At 39.3% G+C, this 25,203-nt stretch overlaps 1 long non-coding RNA gene across 2 annotated transcripts; it reads right to left on the minus strand.

Annotated features, from left to right (window-relative positions):
* Positions 1–1,966: 1,966 nt before the first annotated feature.
* Positions 1,967–16,763, minus strand: LOC119716447 (uncharacterized). Of its 2 annotated transcripts, none has more exons than XR_011808098.1 (4): positions 16,275–16,763; positions 15,153–15,275; positions 3,969–10,023; positions 1,967–2,531 (listed from the first exon to the last, which is right to left on the minus strand). It is a non-coding gene; the product is annotated as an uncharacterized lncRNA (long non-coding RNA). The 2 variants fall into 2 exon arrangements; XR_011808097.1 differs by having other exon boundaries at positions 3,969–13,468.
* Positions 16,764–25,203: the final 8,440 nt, after the last annotated feature.

Consider the following 25,203-nt stretch of genomic DNA (forward strand, 5'->3'; position numbering starts at 1 on the left):
GGATGACCTTGTCATAAAAGGAAATTAAGTTCATTAAATAGGACTTTCCCTTAGTGACCCCATGCTGGCTGTGACCAATGACCCCCTTGTCTTTCAGGTGTTTTTCAGTAATTTCCAGAATAACGTTCTCCATAATTTTACCAGGCACTGAAGAGAGACTGTCAGGCCTATCATTACCAGGATCTTCTTTCCTACTCTTCTTGGAAATTGGAACGTTTTCCAGCTTCCAGTCAACTGGGACCTCTCCAGATTCCCAAGACCACTGAAAAATAATTGAGAGAGGTCTTGTGATGACATCAGCCAGTTTTCTGAGTACCCTGGGATGAAGCCCAGCAGGTCCCATCAACTCATATGCATCCAGCTGGAGCAGCCAATCCCACACAAGTCCAGGGTTGGTAGGAAATTTCTCATTACCACAGTCTCAGTCCTGCAACTCAGGGCTCCAGGGGTCCCAGAATCCATCACCAATGTCGAAGACAGAGGCGAAGAAGGCATTAAACATCACTGCTTCGTCTACATCTCTATTTGTGATCTTATTTTCCCAGGAACTATGTATTTAGTTTGTATCCCTCCTCTTTAAAACAAACAAACAAACAAACAAAGGTTGTATTTTCATAGGCATTCATGTCATTTTTCATTATATAATGAAATAAAAGACATTTAAGTGAGATTAATGGTTTGATAAAAACAGAGTAACGTTTAAGCATCGATTTAAATAAGTGCTGTCAGAATAAATTTGTTCTTTAGCTGCATGAAAGCAATCAGCTTTTATCTGAAAGACATTTAACAATTTACTATGTGAAAGAATGCAATCGAAGCTTCATTTCTGGCTTCAAATAATAAATGGTTTTAGTTCCAGCTAACTTTATGTTTGTTTGTTTGTTTTTACTACTGCACAGTTTACAATTATAACATTAAGAGCTGTTTACAGTAGACATCTAATTACAGCAACTAATGCTTGGAATGAGTCTGCTTCATTCTGTTGGCAACATAGGCCTGCAATTAATATACTTAAATATGAAGGTTTTCAGTTGTAATCTCATTTAGAGAATAAATATACTTTCAGAGTAATGGTTTTCTTTTGGATTTGTTTATTGAACCTGGATTAGGGAGCTGTGGTGCCATTTAGAGCTGTTTATTATCAAAAGGTTTACTGGCAGGCTTGTAGTGGTATACATTTGAAAGATTGTTTTAGATATATTGATTGGACCATGTCAGATCAGCTATTAAATGGGACAAATGTGAAACCAGTCAGACCTTCATCTCCAGGATATTACCTGTGCACTGCTGCTGGTTAGGTTGTCTATGTCTCTATAAAGAACTCAGAAACAGAGAAATTTGCAATCAACACACAAAGCATCTTGATCCCACAACATAAACCTGAGAAAATAATTCCCCAGCTTTTAATTTTAGCAATAAATATTAAGCACTACAATATCACACCTACCTGAAAAAGCAAGACACCCTTGTTCCCTTAAGATTTTGGTACTTTACACCCTAAGACTAGAGGCACTGAATTTAGTGTTTTATCTGTATTATCTTGTCTTAACTTTAGTGTCTTATCTGTATTATCTTTAATTTAATGATTTAATCTATCAAAAGATATTTTTAAAAGCTTGGGAACTTTAACTGATGTTAATATTCCAAGACTTACAACTCAGAATTGGTGACATTTTGAGTCCCCCTGAATTGTTATTAACCAAGTTACTGCTGCCTGCAATATTACAAATGACTGGTAGTATCGTGTGTACCAACTATTTAGCTAATACATCTGGAGGCTCATAAAAGCATCCTTTTTTAATGCCATATGAAAACTGAGGTCCCGCAAAAGGGGCTTCAGCTGAAGTCAAGTCTATGGAACTTAACTGAGGTAATATCCAACCTGTTTTCTTTAAGTAATGATCTGTAAGCACTACCTGAAACATGAAGTTCTACTGTAAATCCTTTAACCTTTATTTTTCATTGTTACATAATAATTTTTACAGTGTATATTTTTTCTCTTTCTGTTTTTCGCTTTACAGAAAAATCTGATACTAATATCAGTTTATCTTTCACAGGGTTAAAAATATTTTAAATTCATCAAACCACTTCAGCAGCATTAAGGGTACAAAGATCTGCAATATTTGGGAAATACAGCTGTAGCACGCTGCAGCTGTTGGTGCTGATCATGAACTCTCCTCAGTTTGTTTAGCTCTAAAAACCCCTCCAACATTTCTGTTCAAAGCTGATGTTTTTCAGTCACACATCTAATAGCCTAACTGCCCAGTGAATGCGCATCCAAACCATACCTAGCCATCTCTATGCTTAAGACAAGTATTGCTGATACTTTCTGGGGTATTTTGTTTGCTTGTTTGTTTTGTTTTTAACCACTATTTTTATAGGTAGTCTAGAAAGGCTTCAAAATACAGCCCTCCTATAAAGTTGCCAACCCAAGCAAGTTGAGAAGCGTGATGATAAATGGCTTTAACGGAGGCTTCAGAGGTGGGTGGGGTAATTAGCTTCTATTTCCTCTCTTGATTAGCTCTTTGCCTCTGTGGAAGAAAACACCCATATGGCTCACAGACTTAAAAACTCCACCTTACAATAAACACAAGCATTTATATATGTATGTGTCCTATATATATGTGCCTATTCTATACAGACTATAGAATGTGTGTGTATATATATATATACACATATATGCACACACACACATATATATACACACACACACACTACACTTTCTCTCCTTCTCTAGTATTATATATGATCAAATTTTCCTAGCCTGTCTAGTGAAAAGATCTCCACTATTTGCATTAGAGGAAGAAATCTCCCAGATGGCAGCTGCCTTCCCAACACGCACAGCTGCTGCAGATGAGTATACACTGATGAACACATGCACCATGCATTTTGAATCATAAAATATAACATAAAAGAAAAGGCAGACTCGATTTTGCTCATTGACAAAAAAATAATCACCTCTGTTTCTGAAAATGCTGTTGGAAAAACTAAGGACAATACATTAAAAAAAAAAAAAAAAAAAACACGATTGTGAAGATTAAAGAATGTGAATGTGATCAGGCACTTTAGGGATAGTTTAGATTAGTGCATAGAATTTTATTTATTTATTTTTCAGTGATAGAATGGTTCTTTAAAAAGGAGCAGAAGTTTTGGGATTAACCTCTGAATTTTGTTGAACAGAATCTGTAGAGGCTTTGTTTGCACAGGCCTCAGTAAGGCTGGGGTTTCACCCTTAATCATGGAAGAAGCTTCCCATTATATCTTAATTTATAGCACAGAAAATTTGAACTTAAAACTATATGAAGAAACTGCACACTAACAAACAGTGTGGCTCTGGATAAATTAAGATGAGCGCTTGCATTCTGGGGAGTTTTGCAAAACGTTTATCTTCAGAAACAGCTTTAAAAAAATTGTCCAAGGCTATCAACAAGTGCTGCGCTCAGCAATAAGGAGAGGGATACAGACACATGCAAACCAACGTCAGTTCTCTAAACAGGAGTAAGAAAAAAAAACACGTTGAAACTTTGATCTCCACAGTAGTCCAAACTTCCTTTTTGTATTGTATATGAATTTATAAATAAGGCTCAGTATTGACCAAGGGAAGTTGATTCTTAGATTCTCTAAGCAACGAGTATTGAAATAAGAGTTTTAGCTACTTTGTCTTCTGCGGGGCTTCTTACCTTCCTATTTTTGCAGCATGATTGTTAAATTACTCCAGCAGGAAGCCCTTGAAGCAGTCAATTTTCAAAAAAATTACAGTAAACACATACTGCAGTATTTCTTAGTATTTTCAAGACATGTCAGAGCTACATGCATTGTAAATATTTAAACAGAAAGTGGTTTTAATTCTAGAATAACGAAGAAAACTTAATTACTTTAAAATATTTTTAAAAGACACTGCTGGGTTTCAAGCATCTCTTGACTCACAAACAGATTCACAGTAGGCTTCTAGTTCTTGAATCCATTACCTTTAGTCTTCAAGAAGGCATTGCAGAGCAGAGAGCAACCTCAGCTGATGTGCTGCAGCCATCTGGAATCTCAGCAGGACAGGAGAGACAGAAGATCCCTTCCCCTGCTTCTTGTGTGACAAACTGTGCTGGATGTAGGGAAAAAATTGGCCTCAACCCCCAGCTCTAGCACATTAACCATATTGCACCCCTAAATCTGTTCTCTGGTGCCTGGAAAAAAAAAATTGTCACTTCAAAATCTTTATATACACACATACACAGCTCTGCCCACAAAAATGTTGGCTGTCCAGCTTTATTTTTTTAACCACTTTATGATTCTTCTGCCTGTCGCTGACAGTAAGCACAACTTCTTTCGATAGCTGAAAGTAATATTTAACGGGCTTTGTACCAAAAATGAAGAGTTCAGCACGCTGCTGGTACCAAGTACACGAATGGCATGGCAGCCTGCAAGAGCTGCTCGTGTTGATCCACACGGGGATGGACAGCGGGGCTGCAGACTGGGTCAAGCCAGCAGCTGCTGGAAAATAATTTGATGATAAACAGAGATGTAAGCTCAATGCACCAAAAAAAAGATGAACTCACATACCTTGGCTTTATGAGCTTCATATCTGCTCTCAATTAAATTGACTTATTTCATAAAACCTGTTCAACTGGTTTTTTATTATTATTTTTTACATACAGTAATTTACATCTTTTAAACTTTGAACTTCAACGTCTATGTTTCTACTAGCATGTTGAAATATATCCATGAATGTAGGTTTTCCAATCTATTTTTTCAAGATGGAGTGTTTAAACAGAAGTGTTGGCAAGAAACAAAAGGAAGATTCGTTCAAATGCAGTCACCAAAACTGAAAACCCTGCACTTGGCATTTGGACTTGGTTCACTTTTTTTCCTGTCAGTGCCTGCCACTTTAAAATTGTTATAAACTTTTAAAATTGTCATAAGAATATCCGCAGAAAGTTAGCTTCTCCAGGAACAATTCCAGTAAATGAATCAGAACCCCTCAGGGCTTGCCTTATACCACCCTCATTTTCATAAATCTTTCTTACCTTCCTTCCCTACCTGCAAAGACTATACATCTATCCTACCACCAACACATGATATGGGGACCATTTAGAACACACAAATTGACCTTCAAATTTTGGCTGAGCACTGAGCAGCTAACACCCAGAACAGGAGTGATGACAGACAATACTAATATGAGAAGTTTCAGTGAGCCAACACTTTGGAACAGATAAAAGGCAAAGACACTTGCAGACTTCAGTCTTCTCTTTTCTCCTCTTTCTCTTAAATTCTCCCCATTTATCCCTGGCTGTTAATGCAACAGCCATCTGTACCCACCATGGGTGTATATGTAATTTTCACGTTTTCGGTGGCAATCTCAGGCATTCCCAAGGCAACAAGTCATTGAAACAAGTGATTCAGACATTAAATAAATACATACATTCTGTTACTACCAATTCCCACACAATGTTTATTTGTTCTACACTACTTAACCACATACACACAAAAGGAAACTACACTTTGTTCTCAAAGAAAGCATTGCTGCAGACATCAGTGCCTTGGTTCGGTGTCCTGGTAGGGTGGTTCAGACAGCTAACAAACAATTTTCTCAGCTCTGCACGGAACTGCACAGTCCCAGAGAGCTTTGACAAGTATTTTAGGGCCAGAAATAGACTGCTGCGCATACAGCGTATTTGGAAATCTCATGGGCAGTAGGTTACAGGGTTCTGCTTTAAGATACATATTTTTAAAATACAATATCAAATACAAAATAAATAACGATACACCAGATGCAAGCGGATGGCATCGAGTTGCATGAAATTACAGCCTCCTCCTAGCAGGCTGCTGGGCAGGATAACCTCAATGATTTGAATACAGGTGGGAGAGAGCCAGAGTTTTGTTGGCTACAAACGAACCTCAGTGAAAACCTGACCTGAAAGCACCTTCCCATGCACAAACACGAAGACGTTTCCTGGTCATACATGCTTTGCATTTATGCCAACAGGCAATACGGCTCACTCTATTTGCTTCAGAAGTGTGCTTTCCCTTCAAAATTACTCCGGCTAACCTAACCTGGATAGATCCTTCCTACTGCAACACACTTGCTGTGCTACGCCCTTGCTCTGGGGGACCCACAAACCCTAGCATTGCATCAGACTGGGTTTTTCCCTTTTTCTCACTCAATTTCTTTAAGGTGAAGCTGCTGTTGTGTGGCTCAGGGGTTATTACAACAAAGATCTGGAGTTACTCATCCGCCACACACACACTTTTGATGATGAAGAGAAAGGCAGGAAACCTTCCCTGTACAAAGGCTGTTGGGGAACCAAGTATGAAAACCACACAGCAATCTAAAAAATAGCCAATTTACTTTATTTTCTGTTCCTCTTCCATTAGCTTTACATAAAAATACTATCTGGAGCACATCTCCCTGATGTATGACCTTTGCCAACATTGCACCAGCTTTTTGGTGAAGCTGTGGTGTCCTGTGCCAGACAGCTGCAAAATGATTCCTTGGATTATCCAAGTTCCCAGGTAGAATAGCAAAACAATTGCCAATGGCAAAAACAAAACAAAACAAACAACATCAACAACAAAAAAAAACAGTCAGGGCTGCTTCTACAGATAGCTTTCACGCAAGGCTAAACAGAAATGAAGAGATTATTACGGCACCCCCCAGCCTTGTTTCAAAGCTGGGATTTTAAAGCATTTTCTAGTTTGAAGCACTCATCCTTTCTCTGTGCAGACAAAAAGGGAGGAGGATAAAGCAGCATCACCCAGAACCCTGACATGAAAAAAATCTCTTTGTATAGTCACGAGAGCTTCACAAAGGCTTGGGGTAGGGGGATAGAGTAGAGTTGCAGAAGTTTTCCTGTTCAGTGTATCTGGAAACACCTTACAACGTTCAGGACACAAAGGACAGTTTTTGAAACACTCTCACTTGCAGTCCCACCTTCCCCCTGCAGTCCTGCACGTTGGCTGGCAGCTGCAGCTCTCATCCTAAAAACATCTACTTCATGAATACACAAAGTGCAGGGAGGCTTCTTGCATTACTTCAAAAGAAAATCTCTGGGAAAGATCTTCCTCCAAACGCTTTCTTACCTGTGTATTGACACTTAAATTAACATGGGTTAGGCATGGGTTGCCTAAACTGCGAATTTAGCCACTCCCATTGCTGACACAGTTCTCACTTGAAATTGAGTTTTGCTTTCAAGTTCAAGATGAGATGATTTTCTCTTCCTGCCTACAGCTACCAGCAGTTAGTGACCCTTTTCAAGTTTCCTTTGCTCTGGAAGATGAGTTTCCTCTTTTCAAACTACTGCAAATCTCCCAGTGCTCCAGTCTGGGATAATTTATCCTCCAAACTGGGGGATAAACCAGTTTCTCTACACAAACTTTCCCAAAATAAGACAAAAAAAAAAAAAAAAGGCAAAAAACCCTGAATTTTTTGGCACCATCTTATATATTCAGCTCTGTTCATTAAGCTTAAGTTTTCAAACCTTTCTTTCCTTCCTCATTTTGGTTTCCTGTATCAAGGAGACACAAAGAGCCTAGGCTTTTGCTAGCATTTAGCTATAAAGGGGAGTCCTGCTTCTAGTTTGCTTTCCTCATTAGGCCATGGTTCTGAAATAGCAATAAGCACCAGTGATATCCACTGGCTGTCCTTTGCAAAATTAGAGTCCCCCTAGTCTTTAGACTATGCATGCTTATCCTATTTCTTTTAACTGTTTTTTGTTATTAGCGTTTTAGAGCCAGCACATGTAAATTTGAAAACAAAAAGCAGTAGGGAGGTGTGATACTGCTTTTCATGTGCATGAAAATAGGCAAAATACCACAGCTCCCAAGGGTCCAGAGAGGAAATGAGTCATACACTATAGAACAGCCTAAGTTGACTCAATAGTTGGCAAATGATACTAAGCAAATTAGAGATCTTTTAAGTGTGTGTGTTTTTTTTTAATAAACACAGATTCTCATATTTATGAACATGAGGATATGGCATATATAAACACATAAGAAATTTATAAATGCTTATATAACTATATATGCTACATATCACACATAATTTTAATATATATTTTGTACAAATTAATAATTGCACAAAATTGTGCACAATTATAAATTTAATTTATAATTTGTGTATTTACAATACATAATACATTTGTTAGATATGTAATGCAAAGAAACACTTCAGAAATTTTATATAGAAAAGTTTTACATGGTAAAACTGGCCGAGCTTTCTCAGGAATTTTGGAAAGTCATTTTCACTTGCAATCTATGCAGTGCAATTAAAACCTAAGTTTCAGCACATTCAACACACAAAAAATTTGCCTACAAGCATGCAAACAAGCAGCATGTCTATGCCTTATTGTTTTGCTCCTCAAACAGGAAAACTGTTGTAACATTTGCATCCTCAGCAGCTGCCCTAGCCAGTGGCACGCTTTCTTCAGGAATCCTGCTTGTTACAACAATTTCCCTTAAGCTACTGCAACTAGAACTAAATTTCATCCTCCGGGTGTAAGTAATTGGCTGCACCATGGAGTAAGGGAAACCAGCAGGGAAAAAAGCAGCACTGTGCCATGCCAGCAGCTATGCCAGTTAGAACAGCACCACCACAAACTAACAAACCAAAATGTGTTTCCAGTTACCACTAAATTATTGAGTGACTTCGTGAGAACAATCCCAAATCAGAGGCCAGCTACAAAGTATATGGGGTCATACATGGAAAGCAAGAAGGAAGAAAGGCTGGAAAATATGCAAGTTAGAAGCAGAAATTTTATTTTTTAGTGCAACCTGTTACCTTGCAATAAAAATGTGATTTTCAGAGATGGTCTCAAAGCAGCCACTAACACCAATATTGTGGTGAGCTGCTTCTGTTTTTTTTTTTTTGTTTTGTTATCTCAAGTAATGGCTTGCTGCATAAACATACAACATGGAAAAAAATGGGAAAAGGCAGAGGGGAGAAATCTTACAGAGAACTATATATATATTGCATAATATTTAGCTAGTTTAGTCACAGATGTAGAACCTTTACAGTCCACTCCATACAGTCTAATCTAGGATACATTCACTCTCTGGTATATATGACACAGAACAAAATAGTAACAGTATTAGGGATAAAACTAACAAATACACAGTATATTAAGGAAGAATCTTGTTGTAGAAACTAGAGCAAGAGCTTCACCCAAACTGATGGAAGCTGGAGACATGTCTATTACAACAACAACAACAAAACCAGCAATATTATTCTGTGACTCTCTGGAAAGTATTACCATATTTCATGTTCCTTTAGAGTACATGTTTCAACCGCTGTCATTTATGCACAATTATTACCAAGCTAGGAACCAATAGCCCCCTCACCTGTCTATTTTATGTGCATATGTCTGAGTCCTGCCTTGCTGACCAGCTAGCTCCCTGTAGATATTAAGTGCAACAGGCTGAATGTTTATTTTAGGAATAAACAGTCAATACAATGTTCAAGAAAAAAATAAACCTTGCTTCTTCCTTTTCCTTCATTCTAAGTCCCTCCTCTCAGTTGTCCCCTTACATCCTTCTGTACTGAAGCCCTCTGGAAGGCGATAGGTGACAAAGAGCACTTACCCCCTTGGCTGTCCCAGCAGTACAAGCACGTCTCAACACCTGCAGCAAGCAATGACCACCCAATCACCTTGACAGTTTTCAGCTGGACAGCCTCATAGCAGAAAGCTAAACTCAAGCACTCTGGTCTCTACAACCAGGTAATTAGGGGGCAGACCAAGCATAGTGGTTCGTGAGCCCAAATGGATGGCTGAACTGGTGAGGAGCTGAGGCTGTCTGAATGTAGCTGGGTAGGCATGTTCCCACTGCTGCAGTCAGCTGTTGCTGTGTGCTTGCTGATACCCCTTAGCAGTCTTCAAGGGTGTCTTCTAAGTTATTTTTGTCCAGTGCTTACACAAAGTTTCATTTACATTTTCATTGTCTACTGAAGTTTTTGCAACAAATTCAGTCTGTTACAGCTCCTGTGGCCTCTCTGTCTGAAGAGTTGTTGTTACTAGTGTTCCAGGGAAGCATCTAGGACTGGTTAAAAATAAACAGCTCAGTGGCTGCAGAAGTTACCTGTTAGCTGAACAAGAATTAGATGACTGCATGATGCAATTGCTTCTTGAACCCTGCATCCACCACCCTCTCAAATACACATGTTGCTTTTTTTCTGTTCTCTGAGGAAGCTGTTCAAAAGTGACCTCAGGCAGAACTTACTTTTTGCATAGGGACAGACAAACAGGGAATGATATTTGGTAAAACGATTCTTCCATGTTCTACATGGAAATTAGGATTTGTCACACGCATCTGAGATGATGCCTACAGCACTGGCTTGAGTTAAAAGGGCTGCCCTGTGCCACTGTTACTATTATATTATACCCTAAAGGGTATTTCTCCATGTCAAAGCAGCCACACAGTTTGCTTCTATAAAATGTGTATCTGAGGGCAACTAGAGGCATGTGCTCCGAGGGTTGTGGTATTTAACCCAAACGCTTCAAAATAAATAACCTTCAGGTCACACAAAACAACTTGGCAGAGGGACATGCAAGTTAGCTCCCTTCATTCTTGGGCTCACTTCCCTCAAAAAACAAAACCACAAGCACAGCTAAAACAGCATTTCACATCTGTCAGGGCTGTGAGAATGTTTTCACTCCAACAGCAGCCCTCTCTGATGGACTGCCACGGAGTAGTGTGGGAGTTCAAGGCAAATGATGCTTTTCTCATCAAAAGCTGAAAGCACTGTGCTTCCAGAGCAATTTTGGAAGCTAAACCAAAGATAACAACATTCTCAAGACATGAGGGACTATTTACAGGTGCTTCTTGTGCAAGCTAAAGCGTTCACTGTGTATGTGTGGTATTGCTTCTGGTTTGAGGTGCTGCAATTAGACCAGAGGAAAGCAAAGCAATCAGTGCTAGGCTCTGACCTCTGACTGTCAGACACGTTGCAATTAGCTTTCCAATTATCAGTGAGAAAAATGGCACGCAAAGACTTCATCCCTGTAGGGGAAAAAAATACACTAGTTTCCATTAACTTGCTAGACTCAACCCATACTTCACAGTAGCATCATTTTGCAGCCAGTTGAACTGTGAGGCCCAGGATGGCCTCCAAATACTCCACAAACTTTCTGGGGACCAGGTTCCACACAGACCCAGAGCTCATCTCAAGCCAGAAGCCCATGAGGACCCCATTCTCCAACACCTGCTTGGGGATGATGGCTGCTGCAATGCTGCTACAGTGACACTGCCTGCAACAGAGACACGTGAGGTTCTCCATGTGCACTTCAGTGGCAAAACTAATTAACCAAGATGTAACTAAGTACATCATTCTCCATCCTTACATCTCTTTTCTCCATTATGTGATCATGCTCTGTTTGTTTTGTGTGGCATTCATTTTGTGGATTTAATCCTGGCTTCTTGGCACGTTTTCCAAGAGCAAAGTACAGTCACTACTTTGGCGCAAGAAAAACATTGTGGGATTTTGGGTCTGTATGGAGAACTGGGACAAATATGCTTATCACAATCCCACTGAAGGAATAGATCTCATCAGAATCTGCATAAGATGCACAAATCAAAAGCTACATTACAAATGGGCGACAAGATGCTTTCTGTGGAAGCACAGTAAACACAAAGGTCCCTCATGGAGTAAGCTATCGTGAACTTGATTCCAAAATAACCAGCCACAGTTAGTGCATGCAAGGAGCAATTCTGAGAATGCTCTGACCTACATTGTTCTCACCATACATGCATTAACTTTAATTATGCTCTGCAGAAGTTAACACTCTGCTCTCAGCTCTCACAGTAGCAGCAATTGATGCAGCATCATTAGCAGTTCTGGCTGCCCACAGAGAAATAATTACGCACATAATGAAACAGCAACGTAAATGACAGGCTCAGCACACAGCCACATAATCAAGTGAATGTATAGATAAGAACAATACTAGCATACAGTAACTTGGAGGAAAATAAACATACATCTGAAAGGAGTAGAAAGATCAGCAGGGATGGGAGGGAATCAAATGCATTGCTTTTTATTCAAGCTCATCATCAACTATAATCTGTATTTTTGTGGTTGGGTCCAACCTGAACAATAAATGGACCTCCCACACACATCCCCACACACTTCATTTATAGAACTGAACTACTTCAGTTCAGACATCAGCTTCAGTAGAAATACTGTAAAGCACAAAATTCCATGAAGTTCAGAGGGTGTTCAAATGTGAATCTTTCTCTAGACCATTTTTGCATTTCTAAGTAAAAGAATCATTCTGGTTAGGCCTAAGCCTTAAGGGGCAGAATAATTTAAATCTTGATCCCTCCCCCACCCCCCAATTGTCATGAGTTACTGATACTGTATAATTTATGGCACACTGAAATCTATGTTTTATAAGACATTTTTAAAGTGTTGGTAGTCTTTGGAAAAATAAAGTTTTAAATATATCAGAAATTCTATATGAACAAAAGTGTCATCTCTGTGGCTTCATCAGCTGTGCTTGGTAGCAAGATGTGCATGTTTTGATTTCAGGGTGGGACAGTGTTTAATGCTAGATCCTAAAGCCTGTCAATTTTAGTTGTATCCCATTTACAGAAGACAGAAGACACTTCTAGACAAACATGCAGCAAAACAGCATCAAAACTTCCAGCATTTGCCTTAGAGAAAAACAAACAAACAAACAAAAACAGAAAATAGCAGTGTAGCTGCAGACTTTCTGGGTACAGGTACACCTGCAGATTTCTGTAGATAGGTGGTCATTTACTGCTGTCTTTCCTACTCCCCTAACCACACCCCCATACTCCATCCTAAGAAGCAGCACGTACTTGTTATCATGAATTTGATTTCCTGAAAATCTAACAATTTGTTTTTACAAAACAAATTCTCCAATCAGTTTTGGAGACTTCTTGCCAGAATTCTTTAGATTCTTGATTAAACCTCAGTTGCCATACAGGATTTCAGGAGAAGCATTACAGACAAGACAATTCCTATTCCCAGAGGCAAACTGAACCAAGATTCAAGTTCAGTAAGTTGGGTGAAATTCAGATCTATTCTCAGCATGTCTGGAAGTAATAAATGAAACGCAAGATGCTTGATATATAATGGATGTGCAGCTAACCTGTGTCTGTGCACCAGCTACGTATTCAGGACTGGCCATCTTCTACATGTGGGTTGCTGGGCTTCATGAAATCAGACCCTCTTCCACAGTAGTCTGGCTAACAAGAAGGACTTGTCTACTGCAGAAAACAGTGGAGGTGGTAAATATGTGCACTACAATTCAGGTTCAGTGAAAGTTCATGTAAAACACCAATTTACAATTTTCTTGTGGAGCCAGATGATCCGTGGTTAAGTGCTTCATAAGGAAATGAATTTACTCAGGTTCCTGAAGCTGTGCCAGGCAGACATACATGCTCACTATTTGGTGTGAAGGTTTGCAGGGGCGATTCCAACTTCATTAAGTTCTTGCTTGTCATCAGGGCAAGCTAGTGCCATCTGAAAGATGGGGAGGAAATGGCAGGGTGGTGCTTTTTTTTTTTTTTAACCGCTACAGCAAATGAAAGCCTTCAGCGGTGCATATAAATAGCTGTCCCAGCAGTGTGGTTTCTGTGCTTCAGGTTGTTTCCTGCTAGCTGTCTCAGTAATATCATAGAGAAGTTAATGAGCTGAAGTGCTCACAATGAAGAGAGGATTTGGACAAAAATAAATTAAGTTTCAGTAAGCGGTCAGGAATCAAATAACCAGACAGTATAGCAAGAGTTATTTTAGAATAATATGCTGGATCATTTAGATCAACTTCAAGCATTTTGTTGTTCTGTTCTAAAACAGATGCCATTCTTGTATCCCCACAGTGGAATATACTGCACCAGAGCATCAGTCTTATTGATTTTCCCAAAAAAACTTCAAACAGAGGATACAATTATTCTCTATTAAAACAGTAGTAACAGTTGTGAGTTTATGTTGTTGCAGCCCTAAAACATAACACAGTCCTTCAGAAAATGTTTTCATTTATATAGCACCAAAACTAAGCACAAGAGCTTTTGCAAAGATTAGTCAGATTTTTGCTGTACATTATTTATCTATTGTTTCCTACCGTAGAGAAGGAACAAATAAGTTACACATATGCTTGGCTCTTGTGAATCTGCAGAAGAGTTCAATGGTATTTTTTATGTGCCTCTGATCTATACACCAACAATGTGTACTTGCCAAGTTATCATGTAGTAGAGCAGTAGGCCCATGTAGCTAATTTAGCCTCTCCCCACTATAATTTTCAAATATATGTATGTTTTCTATACTAATTTGAAATACTGTGCCCAAAGAACATCTGTAGAGGTCACATATGCTAAGTTAACACCTTCCCATTGGAAAAAATATATTTTAAATTATTCACTTTTTAAAAAATACATATAATCCCATTTTAGATGCAATCTGCAGATTGAAACGTATCACAAAATTTAGTCATAAGACTTGGGTACCAGACAGTGCCACTATGAATTATATGACAAAATGAGCCACAAGGACTCCTAAGTTGCTAATACAACTGCTTCTCATTTACTACTGACATTGTATATAAAAAGATGTTTCAAACTGAACATACAATTTTGCAGTACCTTCAGAAGATTGAACCCCTTCTGTGTTTAAAAAGCATATGTCATGTTCTTTTACTTGTGTCAAATTTAGACCATCCTTTATCTTTTCTAGTGGGAAGCCCTGGGAAGGAGAAATGAGGGTTTTGCCTGGCTGGTTTAAATCATTGAATGACTGTCTAACAAGGAACTTTTTTAGCATTTGAAATAAGCAGTCCCAAGTAGAAAGGCCTGGGAGCACTGCAGCTGAACTGAAAGTTCATTTTCACGTGAAATAGAATTCCCCAAACTTGCATGGTATTTGGCAGGTCCTCACAACAACATTAATTCAAGAGCAATTTGCATTACATCTTCTACGCATCTGTATCAATGACTTAAATGAACCTACAACAAGGCTGCACACATTGCATTTATAAACCCCAGGGAAATGCTTACAGACGCAGCCGGAGATATGCTGTATCCTCCTCAATAGGTTTCGGGTTCTTTTAGTCCTTCTCTCCACTTCCTGAGGCTCTTCCTTTTGCCTGCATTTCTCCTTTTTGAGGATATACTACTTTCTTTGATAGTGTCACTAAGAAAGATACCAAAATTACCTGGCTAGGAAAGCAGATTCACAGGGTTCAGCCATTTTTCCTCTGTGTTGCACTTCAAAGAGAGATGGCTTCAGCAAGCCTAAGATTTTCTAGCACTGACATCAATTTAGGGAAAGCAAATCCCTAAAATAAGTAAATAAAAAATTAGTGAGCATATTCTATTCCATGATATCTAAAACAAAGTCTTGAACTTGTAAATGGATTACAGGGTCGTTCTGTCTGGAACAGAACTGAGGAGCCCAGCCCAAACTCTATCTCAAGTCACTGTGAGCAATAAGGTCTGTTCACTTGGAGCTTTAGGTGTCCTTGATACAGCTCTGTTTCCTTGATAGGGCATTTTAAATAGCGTAAGAAAACATTCCTGAATGCCAACACTAATACACAGATATCCCACCTGTTAGCACTGAAAATGTTGCAGTTGTAAGCCTTACCAGCAGATGCCACTACAGTTGTTATGAAATACACAGATGAGTTATGGTGAAGACCTTTTGTTAATTAGTACATCTTAGACATCTATCTTAGACATAGTACCTACCCAGAAACTCAATGGATTTACTTAAATAAACAACTGGTCATAAAATTCCCCAAATCCTGCAACATTACCGTCCCTCTCAGAGGACCGAGTTTTCTTAGGTTTAGCATAGAAACAAGACCACAACATTGCAAAGCGTGAAGATACCACTTGATGCAAGCAGAAACACTGTGAGCAGCAGGCCTTGGACACTTCATTTAATTCACCCTGGAGGATGCTGAAGCGCTCAATACAGGGCACTACCTGAATCATGGACAGCCTGCTAGTGCTCAGGTGGCCTTATGCATCTGAGCACCTTCCATGTAGAAGGGACTAGAACATGGTCTTTAAAAAGAAAAGTTTCACCATAAACAGTTGCCTCTTGATAGCAACAACAGCAAAAACTAACTATCTGGGCAGATAGTCAGGCATCAAAAGTCAGCAACCAGCAGGCATCAGCAGCCACCTCTATTCCTTAGATCAGGCTTCACCTCAGCTGGAGGACTTTCTTGGTTATGTCTCTGGCTCAGTCTCTGAAAATCCTTACACTTTTCAGAATTAGAAGGAAAAAGCAGCACTATTTCTAGTAAAACCAGCCAGATGATACATGCCTTTCCTTGAAGAGGCTGCAGGGAAGTAGTGGAAGAACCGAGCTGTATTTCTTGGCCTATGCCAGAGATGGTTACTCAGTGATATAGGAAGCCCAGCTACAGAAACACTCCTGTCTGCTGCCAGCTTAGCTGCCTGAGAAGTCTGATAAGCTTCAAAACACTGACCTGAGGCTTGGCAGCTGTGGCCTATGACTTATCCAAGGAGCAGGTCACCACGGCAGCAACACAGGCAACACCACACCCCAATCTCCTGCAGTTGCACTTCTGAAGACAATTGTGGTGGGCACAAGAAGGAAACATGGTTTCACTTAAAAAGGGGAATAGGGACAAGACATTACAAAAAAAAAAAAAAAAAAAAAAAAAAAAAAACACAAAACAAAACAACAAAAAAAAAACCTGTCCACACATTTCTTGGACATCTTATGAACTGAAGGGAGCCTACCAGCTTCTGAAAGGGACATAGGGACACAGGAAAAGCAGTCTTCTCCCAGAATGAGCCAGGAAAGTCTCCCCTCATCTTTTGCTTTTCTCAGAAGGGAATTTCTCCACTCATGATGCCCTTGGAGAAAGAGGGTGCATACAGAAGTCAACTCTGTGTCTTCGTAATCTCACTGATCTCGAGTTGGATGATTGATAGAAACATACTTCAGGCAGCACCCAAATCACCAGCTGTGCAGCAGTCAGAGAACCAGAACAAATTCCTTGGGAGAAAAAGAGCCCAAAGGAAGAGCTCCTCAAGCAACCATGGCCCCATATTGTCAAGCCACAGCCAGAGAGTTAAAGCTTTCATACTCTGGTGATGCCAGTTTCTCTCCATTCTCTTTCATCTCCATCACCTAGGCTGAGTAGTTTAGACTTGAAGACCTACATGTAGGTGTAGAAAGTGAGACAGTGCTAATCACTCCTGAAGCTGCAGGTTTCCTTTATGGCCATCAGCTCCCTTGGGAATTAACATTTCTGACTTTTTCCAGTTCCTGAGAGGTAGTGATTTCTTCCAGTCAAGCTTGGGAAATAAGGATGTCTCAGCACTGCTCCCAAACTGCTTCTCTATGCCTTCACAGACAGAGACACACTTAGGGAGACTGCAGACAGCATCTGTTCTGCAGCAAGGTGGTGAGGATGCAAGAGGTCCCCAGCATTCAGCTGAACAAATAGTATTGCTAGGCTCCTATAAGTGACAACTCTAGTTTTATTAACTCCCTAAAGCATTTTGTTTCTCCAGCATTCAACTTGACTTGAGCTGAGATGATAACACTCAAATGTCTTAATTCTAAACACACTGATGGGATTAAGCAACCCCACACAATGAAGTTTTCTGTGGACATAGATTAACTGTAGGTTTACAGTAAATGAACGTGTTACCTAATGTCAGGAAATAACTTGAACCACAGAGCTGATTTCCTCTTCTCTCATTCTCTCTCTCTTTTTTTTTTTTTTTTCTCTTACAGTTTTATTGGGCCAGCTTGTAAAAATAAGGGTCAGACTTTAGTTAGAAGGTAAAATGCATTTTTAACAGGTTATCTCATCTCATTTCTTTCTTTTAGTACAACAAGATGCTGCTACTGCAAGCAAAGTCTGAATTCTTATGTTTTCTCACCTATTTATACCTATATAGCAAATGATGCTGATGAGGAACCCCCCTCCCCCTAAAACAAACAAACAAACAAAACAAACAAACAACAAAAAACAAACAAACAAACAAACAAAACCACTAGAGTAACACCAAGCACCCCCAGAAGGATGGTTATTTTTGCCTTTCAGAAAATTGTACAAGCACATAATGAAAGGCTGAGATCAAGGAAAGAGCCATTCAGTCACCAGAGAAAAAGGAAAGAAATTCAGGAATTCTTTAATAAAAATACTTAGAATAAAGAAAGAATGCATCATATCAGTACCTTGCACCAAATGCACATTTGAGAAAAGCAAATGGAAGCAAGAGCTGTAGACCCCTCCTCCTTTCCCCAGTGACTAGTGGTATTTGATAGTACTCTACCATCTTCACTTGACATTTTAACTGCTCCTTTTGTAACTCAGCTGAGTATTTGTGTATGCTCAGTATAAATTTTGGGCTACATGCAAAGTAGATTAAATGCACAGAAACATGAATTTCACTCGCATGCCTATTTGTCTGTCTCTTTTCCACCCTTGCAAAAAGTGGTAATCTTTGCAACTCTTACTTAACATATGCCTGCAATTGAGCTTTATGGCTGAAAAGCCCATCAAAATTATATGGCTTTGTCAGACTAATAAAATAGCAGATGCTGATTTAATGAGATATGACTGCAAGCTTCTTGTGATATCACCTATGTTGTTTGCTAGTATTACTTATCATAAGTATGAAAAACTCCTTTTAAAAAGTCTAAACTTGTGTCCTCATACAGGCAAAACTCCAGGTTTGAATAAGAACTGAAGGATTAGATTCTCTAATCAAAAGCTCTTCATTGTCAAAGGCTACTTTGTGTTCTTGCATGGAATTTCTATAAACAAAATCTCCATAAATGCAACAGAAATATGGATATGGATTGGACCTCCAAGCATCATCCAAACTCGTGCAATGAGGTACGATCATGCAAGTCTCAACCAGCACTGAGATCTTTTTATAAAACTCCACAATGAAGAACACAAGAATTTTGTAAACTATTTCAGACTCTCACCCCGTGAAATCATCGTCTTAATTGCACTTATTCTGCAGTTTATCTACATTTAATGTCATATTTAGATTTTGGGCCATCTCTTCAATTTCTGGGTTTTATTGTGAACTCTCATTTATTTAAAATTACTTTGAGAAGTGAACCCAGGACAGATGTTCGTCTTGATTCCACTTGACAGTGCATCTTCACCCTCCCCCTCTCCATTTCGGCAGAGAAACAAATACTCCTTGCAAGTATACATTTTTTCTCCTTCCCCTAAACCAGTTTGAGATATTACTAAAACAGTAGCAAGCTCTAGACTATACTTTCTACTCCCTTATGTGGCCTTGTGGGACACTGTCAGTGCATCATTAAAGTTAAGATACAATTTTCATGTCTTTATCCTTATGAACTAAGCAGATGACCTCATTCAATGAAATGGTTTGGATAGATTTGTTCTCTTCAAATCCATGATAGCATTTCATTTTGTTTTAAACCAAATTACCTTTTGAATACTTACAAACACATTTTAATCATTTCAGCATCTTTTGAGGATGCACAGATGTGTCCATGATTCCTCCCATCCTCCTTTTTCAAGCCTCTTCTCATTGATGATGTAGATTGTGTTATCAAAATCCACTGGTACAGACAGATCTCCAAAAAATCACCTATTTTCAAATATGAAACCATGTATTTCTGGAGCCTATTAAACACATGCTTTTTTTGGATCATTTTTTCTAGACTTGTTCATTTTTTATGAATCTGGGAGTCAGATAATCAAAAAAATCCTGACCTCTGCCCTGAACAGAATAGAACATCTCAACTGCTGAAGTCCCAAAATCTCAGTAAGAGTTAAATACTGAACTCTGGACCAAAATATGTCTTAAATAAATAAATAAATAAATAAATAAAATCCGAAGTTCATATATACATGTATTATCTATCTGTAGCATTGAAGAGTCTCTAAACTCTGAGTTGAAAACACTTTCTTTGTACAAACCTGTATGAATCCCTTTATCCCCCAAAACATGAAATTTAAACACAAATCACATAAAGGAAATACCATGCTATGGAAGAAGGGCAAGTGAGGCATCAGCAAAAAAGAATAAAACTCCATATTCAGTATTAAGGCACTTAATATCATTGGGAAGTAGGCACCTAAACACCTATGCAAATCTGGGGCTAAGTTAATTGACATTCTATATATTTACTTTAAATCTCATTAAGCATTTTCAACACGTGTGAAACACAAGCAGATGCTAAACCATGAGGAAGTGGGAAGAAAGCGGTTGATTTGCAAAGTGTGGTAGCTACTGCAACTCTGAAAGCTGTGTAGAAGAAAAGGATCTGGGGGTGCTGACTGATGCTCGCCTGAACATGAGCCAGCAGTGTGCCCAGGTGGCCAAGAAGGCCAAAGGCATCCTGGCTTGTGTCAGGGATGGTGCAGCCAGCAGGAGCAGGGAGGTGATCGTCCCCCTGTGCTCTGCTCTGGTGAGGCCGCACCTCGAGTGCTGTGTTCAGCTTTGGGCCCCTCACTACAAGAAGGACATCGAGGCCCTGGAGCGTGTCCAGAGACAAAGTTTTTCAAAGTTTTTTTTGAAATTATCTGTCTTCAAGCTGATCATTTGAACTTGGTCAAGTTGTACTTTCCTTTGGCTCTGTTATATTATACTTTAAGGGTTGGTTATATTTTATTTAGCATTTAAATCATTCTCTTTGAAACTATAAAAACACTACTGACATCTATAAGAAGCAAAGCCAATACTCTCTTGAATCTTCTTCCTCTCTCACTCCCCACACAAAAAGATGTATATGGTTTTGTCTTTTGTTTCTTTAGAAGACCAAAAATTAAACAGTAAATTCTACAATCAAAAAACTTAAAAACCTTACAGTGGTGAGCAGCATTTTTATTTTAAAATGTTCACTTAGTTTTGAATATATGATTCTTACCATCATGTAGGGCAGCAAGTACAGAAACCTACTACAGTTGCAATGATACAGGTTGATGAGAGCAAAATTGCTGCATGTAACGCAGTGGATGCCCAGCATACTCACCCAGACAGACAGAAGTCAGGGAACACTAACCTGTTAGTAGGAAAAGCTCAACAAGGGCTTGCCATTTATCACCTTTGAAAAGCAACTGCCCTAATGGAACAGGAGCTGAGAGACATTAAATTCACATTGCTGTACTAGGCTTGAGAACTGCCTACGTACATTTGTACACAAATATAGATTAAATTGCGACAAAATAGCATCCTTGTGATTGAAAAAATATGCTTAACCAGTAACTGATTTTGGTAGTGGGGCACAAAGAAGAAGCTCAGAGTTTCCCCTTGGATTTATTTGGAGCTGGTCAGTATTTTCATTAATAGCTTAGAAGATTTACCTTTGTCCTCTTGTGACACAATCTTAAGATTTGAGGCTGATTTCAAGTTATATCTGGAAGAGTTTTTAAAATCATTGTTATTAGAGAATTTTGTGAGGGTGTTAAGCCAGTTATACTGCAAGAGCTTCTGATCAACAGCCTCTCGGTAGTCCCAACACCACTAGGATAAACAGTGTCTACTGGATGGGTGGGATGACATCTTTTATCAGTTCATCTTACAAACCAGCTCTGAAGAATATAAACCCTTCTCTGTGTCACTGTGCTTCATCTGACTTTAGCAAAGAGATAAAATACTGAGCTACCCTCTGTGATACTTCTATATTTAGTGTTTCAGTTTGGATGATCTGCTTTTGGAGCCAGTCTTGCTGTTGTCTGTGTGCTTTGCAACACACAGCAGCCTCAGAGCCCACAGACTGGAGTCCTTCTGGATAAAACTGAACTAAGAGATTCCAGAAGCATTTCAGTCACTGACAGGCACTCAAGTCTGTGATACCAGACTAGAATTGGGCCAATATGAAACCTCTGAAAAACTCAGTACAGACACCGGGGTTTCAGCTTGCACTGTTTCCCTATCCCAACGCATTCTTAACATGTTGTGCTGCTCTCTGGTGTTGGCTTAGCTGTAACATCTTTCCATATTTTCCACAAATCTATTCTACTTATATTCTTAATGCTCCCAGTTTTATCCTTGATAAAATACTTTCTGATTCTATTTGTATTTAAACTCCTGATAGTACTTTCTCTACATATTTTTTTCATATCAAAGAGCAATGAATTTTATTCACAAGTCACAAAGGCACCTGATTCTTTCATAATCTTAAGGAACTGTGACATTCTCTATGTGTTGGGTTTACATGGCAAGGTTTTGATAGCAGGGAGCTGCAGTTGTGGCCTCTGTGAGAAGAGTCAAGAAGCTGCCCCATGTTAGATAAGAGCTGGTTTCAGCTGGGTCCATAAGAGACCTGCTGCTGGCCAGAGCTGAGACAATGAGTGATGTTGTTTGTGTCTCTCTGAGAGCAGATTTAAGTAAAGGGTAAAAAATAAAAATAAAGAAAAAAATAACCAATCTGAAAGCCTTCTATAATAGTATGACTAGCTGGGTAGATGAGGGGAGAGTGGTGGATGTGGTCTACCTTGACTTCAGCAAACCTTTTGATACGGTCTCCCATAATGTCTTCATAGACAAGCTCAGGAAATATGGCCTGGATAAGTGGGCAGTGAGGTGGATTGAGACTTGGCATCACCTGCATCACCTTGGGGGAGGACATAGAAAAGGGTGGATGGGGAGAAGGTGTTTTTAGTTTGTTTTTAGTTTCTCACTGCTCTAGCTTGTTATCAATAGGTAATTAATTACATTAATCTCCCTATGCTGAGTCTGTTTTGCCCATGATGATAACTGTTGAGTAATCTCCCTGTCCTTATCTCAACCCTTGAGCCATTTTCATCTTATCATCTCCCCCTTTCCCTTTGAGCAGGGAGAGTGAGAGAGTGGTTGTGGTGGAGCTCAGCTGCCCAGCTGAGTAAAACCACCACACTTAAAAAAGACCAGGAAGTTCAGGGAAAATGCAGTAATCTCCTAGCATAAAGCCAGGTAAAGTAATTCCATTGTTTGCACCATTCCAGGCTTGTTTCTGTCATGTCCACATTGGCAACAATACATAGCACACATCAATAAAGTGAATTGTTCAATGGCAAGTGTTAATGCCTAAGAAGCTGCAAAAATGCATTGTTTTCAGTCCAGATAAACTAGGGGAAGTTAACTAAAACAATACTTTACAATGAGACACACTAATGCAGAAGGGAGCATCTCTGAAGTCAGAAACTCATAAACAAGTCCATGATCAGTTCAATCACTTATAATCACATTGCTATGAACAGAGAGTTGCACATAGCAAAAAATCAGGAAGCAGTAATATACTTAAATAATATTCCTCAAGTATACAATACTTGATACTCGATACTACAATATTTAGGAGTATTTCTACCAGTATCTTAAAATTGTAAGCTTTAACATCAAACTTCTCTCAGCATTCAATGCTGGAATGAAAGCTGGAGTTAGTCCTCAGCTAGAATATCATATTTCCTGGACCATCTCAGACAAGTCACTTGGCAGACATTAATCCATGCAGATTGATGATCTCTTCCCAAATGTTTGCACAGAGCAAGTCAAAGGCAGCACTGAGAGGATCTAGTGGCTACAGCTTTTACAAATAAGGAGGGAACATGGGGATACAGAAGAAAACGATGCTTGTAGTTATGTTAGTAATACCTGATAAAAACAGAAAGTTTACTGGACATCACCCTTACGATTCATTTCAGCCTTTTTCTGATTTTGTTTCCTGAATCAGCTCACCAAGGGACAGAACTGTAGAAGGTCACACCAGATCCCAGCAAATCCCATTTTCAATCAACTTGCACTGTTGTAAAGAACACTTGTAGATGAGTATAGAGGCCCTAGTTGTAGTGGGGTGCACGCTACAGTCCCCTGGTCCTGTCAAGCTGGACAGAAATGTTCAGGTGGCCTTAAGTAACATTTCCTTCCCCTGGACTATCTATGAAGTAATACAGAGAATCCTATCCTCTCCATCTGTAGGTAACAACTTGGAAAGCAAACAAATTCAGTACTACACACAAATGTTACCATTTTAAATATTTCCATTTCAGGAGCACAGGCTTCATAAAAAAAACAATATACAAAACAAACAAAAAAAAATATCAATTGTTTCAATTAAAGTAATCCTGAAAATCTTGCCCAAAACAACTTGCAAAAGACAACGGTGATAAAATACAAATTTTTAAGGGAATCGCACTGAATTAAATCTAAACGTGGTAATGAAGAAATGGACCTACTCTAAAATTCTGAGAACACTTCAAGGTATAATTCGAAATTGGACTACAGAGTATTCCCAGGCAAGATACATTGGCAGTAATGACCTGGAAAGACCATGAGGAACCCACAGTGGATGAATTGGCTAAACAACTCTGGCAATACGAAGAAAGTTTGTCCTCTTCCCTTCAGGCCTGCGTCTTGGCTGTGGAGAAACTGTCTAAAGAGGTCTGCCAACTTAAAGAGAACTGATCTTCCTCCCCACCTGTACAAACCAGCGTCTCGGCTATCAGGGGTAAGCATCCTTCTGTGCAAGGAAGACAACAGAGCAGGAACACAGCCCGTGCCACCCTGTGGTTTTACCTACGTGACCATGGAGGAAACATGAGAAAAAGGGATAGAAAATCAGGACACTAGAGGCATGGGTATGTGAGTTACAAGGAAAAACAATTGGGAAAGGTGGGTTCTCTGAGAAACTTGGTGCTCCAACTTCCAGTGGGCAGTGCTCGGTCTCCAGATCTGGTCCCCAGATCTTTGGTGTGACTCTCTATGATTAAAAAGGATTTCTAGTCAATAACAGTGGTTGAAAAAATTCTGGATTAAGGCAGTGTGATTTAACACATAACACTAGGAATATTTTGAAGGAACTTTGAAAGTCAGGTCACCACAGAGGACATAATTCCTAAGCAAGGCATTTTATGGGGACCAAGTTCTGTGGTGCACAGCGTATCCTAAGCCACAGTTGGGATCTCAAGCTGTCATCTCAGCTTGACTGGCTCCTGAAGTTGGAAGTATGCAGAAAAATGTTAAACAATGTGTTCCACACTTTTTAGCCCTAATGTCTAATCTGTGGTGGTTTGCAAAGGGGTTTTTGCCCTGGCAGGAATACGTTAAAGTAGTTTTGTGGCAATGCGATGTATTTTTGGAAGTTCTCTTGCCCTCTTATACATCTGCAACCTCCTCCCTTCATTGAGAGGAGACATTATGAAATCTGAAGCTACGAATCTCTTATGCAGAATATGAGCCCCCCAAAGTACAGGTAGCTGTTCATCTTGGAGGGGGTATGTCTGAATGCAAAACTCATTT

The sequence above is a fragment of the Anas platyrhynchos genome, chromosome 3 (genome assembly GCF_047663525.1).
Source record: "Anas platyrhynchos isolate ZD024472 breed Pekin duck chromosome 3, IASCAAS_PekinDuck_T2T, whole genome shotgun sequence".
In the NCBI taxonomy this organism is placed as follows: Eukaryota; Metazoa; Chordata; class Aves; order Anseriformes; family Anatidae; genus Anas; species Anas platyrhynchos.